At 42.4% G+C, this 4,565-nt stretch overlaps 1 long non-coding RNA gene across 1 annotated transcript; it reads right to left on the bottom strand.

The window, feature by feature from the left end:
• Positions 1-1,235: 1,235 nt before the first annotated feature.
• LOC140243854 (uncharacterized) lies at positions 1,236-4,290 on the bottom strand. Its single transcript, XR_011902256.1, has 2 exons — positions 3,875-4,290; positions 1,236-1,895 (listed from the first exon to the last, which is right to left on the bottom strand). It is a non-coding gene; the product is annotated as an uncharacterized lncRNA (long non-coding RNA).
• Between the last annotated feature and the right edge of the window lie 275 nt (positions 4,291-4,565).

Consider the following 4,565-nt stretch of genomic DNA (forward strand, 5'->3'; position numbering starts at 1 on the left):
CCATGCCAATATAGTTACCTGCATTGACGCCCGCCACTTGTAACGATCTACAAATTACCTACGGAAAACAACACAAAACCGCCAGGATTATACCCCTCCCCTCCCCCACTTTCTATATCATTGTGCAATTGATGATGACTCAGTCGGGAATATACGGGCACCCAGGGATCATTGAGATCAGGGGTCTCGATCCTACGAGGACAAAAGGGCAGTTGCCCCCTCCCCCCCCCCCATGAAAATGTTAATGGCAAACATGCCCCTCCCCAGTAATTCGCGAGATGCGAAAATCTGTCCCCTCCCATTGATACCCCCTTCCACAAGCTTCCCCTGGCCGTTTCCCTGAGTACTATACTGTAGGTACTACTTTGCATTTTTCTTACCATTTTGATAGAGACAACAATTTGATATCTCACCAAAGGTGTGCGCTATATCTCTGAATTTCAGGTCTAAATAAGCAAAATCTCTCTAGTGTAGGAGTGGCCTATTCCCTTCTAACACCCTCCCCTGCATACTTCTTTAAATGTAAGTCTTTTTGTTACTATTTTGATAGACACAGATATCGAATATTTCACCAATAATGTGCAGCAGACCTCAGAATTTCAAGTCTAAAAATCCAAAACAAAACAAAACAAAACAAACAAAACAAAACCAACCTTCAGATGGAAGGGAGAAAAAAACAAAACAAAACAAAAAACCTTCATCTGGGAGGGTGTATCCCCATCCGACACCCTCCTAGTGCCCATTTCCGTGAATACTGATTTATACTTTTCTTACTCTTTGGATAAAATCAATTGAATATTTTACCAAAAGTATGCCCTATGTCTGAAATTTCAGGTCTGAATAAAAAAGATCTCTCTCGTGAAGGAGGGGGCCTATCCTCTTTCCACACCCTCCCCCGCACACTTCTTTGAATTTATTTAATTTGAATTAATTACCACTTGGTGGGATGGAACACCCTGATCAGCAAAACTGGTTTCCATAAGGATCCACATACATACACAAATAATGGTAAAAAGCGAAAAATACATACATCTTGAGTAAAAACAAATATCATATATACACCACAATACATACAGAACGATACTAAACACATAAATAAGCTTAGATTCAAAAGTTTGTGGGAAAAATTGATTAATAATTTTGGGTAAGTAATAGAGTGTGTGTTGTAGTGAAGGTCAAAAGGTTAACATAACATTACAGCTTCAATCACACAAACAAAAGGCGTGCTCAATCAATCTCCCTTTTTTAACTTTATGATCCACCTGGAGAGCAGTTCACACAAATGATTAAGTAAAAACTGTATTCCCTTTTCTGTTTTTATTACAAAATACACATATAGGTTGATATGGTAGGTATGTTCAAATCAAAATATTGCACAAAACGGAAGAGTGTAATTTGACATCGTGAAACACTCAAAAATCGAGAAATGTGGGAGTTCACACGTACGACATGTAACAAGAATGTAAAATGTTAGATCTACAACATGTAAAATGTAGCGTTACAGAGTACAATGTACAATCAATATAACAATGAGGACATACCAACAAAAAGTCAACTTGAAGTCCATTCAGCATGTTCAGTAAATGCAAGTGTTTGGCGGATTAGTGTCCACAGTTCACGGTCTGTTAAACGGAGCGATTAATCGTGCCGACTGGTGAAGGTAAGCGAATCGCTGTAGCAGGAGACCAAAATGAAGAACTGGAACGGTGACAGAAAAAGGGGCTCGACGAACGGGATCCTGCGGAGCTGAGCGGACGCGATGCGATGAAGAGCTCGATGCGGGGATCGTTCGGAAACTTGATGCGACACTCCGTTGTACGGGGCTGAAGAGCCATCGGAGGTTGAGTTGGAATGCAGCTCTCTACCAGCGCGGTGAGTCGGGCGTCGGCAGGAGGCTGAAGAAAAACGAAGTTCGACAGGACAGTGAGTCGCCTGGAACGATGTAACCAGTGGCGTATCTAGGGGAGGGCAAGGGGGGCACGTGCCCCGGACGCCACTCCTTGGGGGCGCAAAAAAACGAGAAAAAAAAAAGAGAAGAAGAAGAAAAAAAAAGAAAAAAAAAACGAAGAAGAAGAAGAAGAAGAAAAAAAAGAAGAAAAAGGGGGAGGGAGAATGGTGGGGGGGGGGCAGAAAACCAAATCAAACAAGATAAAAACAAAACATGATAACGCGGACAAAATGACAATTTTTATTGTGTTCACACAAAAATTCCATGTTCTGTGAGCTGAAATACAACAATTTTCGGCTCGCTCGCTGCGCTCGCTCGCCAAAATTTATATAAAAAAGAAGGTAAGAACAAAACGTGATGATGACAAAATGACAGTGTCTATTGTGTTCACACATTGTCATTTTATATTTAGCAGGCAAAATGTTTCACGGAGCAGCGGCTGCAATTTCATTCGTTCTGAAGCGATCGCCAATTGGATCAAACGAGGGCGTCAACGGTTTCGAACATACGGGGGGGGGGCGCAAAAAAACGACAACAAATCAAACAAGATAAGAACAAAATGCAAGGATGACGCGGAAATATACAAATTTCGGCTCACTCGCTCGTACTAATTTAGAGTATTTTTTCAAGTCCTCAGTTTGTTGGTATAAATCATTATCTATAAGGCCGTCACTATATCTTGATTAGAATTGTAAGATTTAATAAGCAAAAAATGAAAAGAGTTTCATGATTTGTAAGCTGAAATACAACAATTTTCGGCTCGCTCGCTGCGCTCGCTCGCCAAAATTTGTATAAAAAAGAGAAGAAGATAAGAACAAAACGTGACGATGACGCGGACAAAATGATAATGTCTATTGTGTTCACTCATGTCATTTTATATTTAACAGGAAAAATGTTACACGGAGCAGCGACTGCAATTTCATTCGTTCTGAAGCGATCGCCGATTGGATCAAAAGCGGTTTCGAACATACGGGGGAGGGGGGTGCAAAAAAATCAAAAAAGATAAAAAAAAACGTAATGATGACGCAGAAATATACAAATTTCGGCTCACTCGCTCGTACTAATTTAGAGTATTTTTTCAAGTCCTCAGTTTGTTGGTATAAATCGTTATCTATAAGGTCGTCACTATAATTGTAAGATTTAATAATAAAAAAATGACAAGAATTCCATGTTTTGTAAGCTGAAATACAAAAATTTTCGGCTCGCTCGCTGCGCTCGCTCGCCAAAATTTATATTAAAAAAAAAGATAAGAACAATACGTGATGATGACGAGGACATTTACAAATTTCAGCTCACTCGCGCGCACTAATTTAGAGTATTTTTTAAAGTCCTCAGTTTTTTGGTATAAATCGATATCTCGGCTGTCACTATATCATGATTAAAATTGTAAGATTTGGTAAGCCAAAAATGACAAGAATTCCATGTTTTGTAAGCTGAAATACAAAAATTTCGGCTCGCTCGCTGCGCTCGCTCTCCAAAATCTATCACAATTCATTACATTTAAATCACCCTCAAAAGATCCCTTTTAAGTGCTTGAAAAAGCATCATGTGGACTTTGTTTAAAGTCCCTACCGGGATGGGGTTGGGGTTGAACACTTTTTCAGAAATTAGAGGCGCAATTTTCGTGCTTGCCCCGGGCGCCGTTTTCCCTAGATACGCCACTGGATGTAACAGATGTAAAGTTGGATGCTCAGCCGGACAGTGGGTCGTACATGGCGGGAGCGATATCTTGTGTGCGATCACTCGACGACAATATCAATGAAACGTGTCGGAGGACGAATAATAAAAGTTCTGTGTCGGAGGCAACAAAACTGCGAAGCTCCATCCCCGGATCTCTGGTACGGTGCGCAGAGAGGACAGCTGCCGGGTAGAAACTTTAAACAGCCAGCGGGCCTATAAAACACAAAAGATGGAAGGTGACTCTACCGCAGGACAGATCCGGAGGTCGTTCCTCAACGGCGGTTGAAGCGGGAGTGCAGCTCTCTACCAGCGCGGTAAGTCGGGCGTCGGCAGGAGGCTGAATAAAACGAGTTCGACAGGACAGTGAGTCGCCTGGAACGATGTAGATGTAGATCTCTATGCTCAGCCGGACAGCGGGTCGTCCATGGCGGGAGCGATGTGCGGTCACTCGACGACAATGTCAATAAAACGAGGTGTGTCGGAGGACAAATATAAATGAGAGTTCTGTTTCGGAGGCAATAAAACTGCGAAGCTCCATCCCCGAATCTCTGGTACGGTGCACAGAGAGGACAGCGGCCGGGTAGAAACTTTGAACAGCCAGCGGGCCTATAAAACACAGGAGGGTGACTCTACCGCAGGACAGATCCGGAGGTCGTTCCTCAACGGCGATTGAAGCGGGAGTGTCTCGATGCAGCGAAGGATCGTGTGACATCTCGCACGTGCGATAGGTGACGCGCGAATAACGGTCGCGATTGGTCAAAAGTAGCGTTAATGATACTAATTACGCACTTGATACGCACTACAATCTACAATGATTGGATTAACACTATATCATGAATAATAAGTCTACGTAACGTGTGCTACATCATTGCGACACGACATGACAGTGAACCGGTCTAAACCAGATTGCAAAGGTCAACCAACTGTACATGGAAAT

Source organism: Diadema setosum, chromosome 20 (assembly GCF_964275005.1).
Source record: "Diadema setosum chromosome 20, eeDiaSeto1, whole genome shotgun sequence".
NCBI lineage: Eukaryota > Metazoa > Echinodermata > Echinoidea > Diadematoida > Diadematidae > Diadema > Diadema setosum.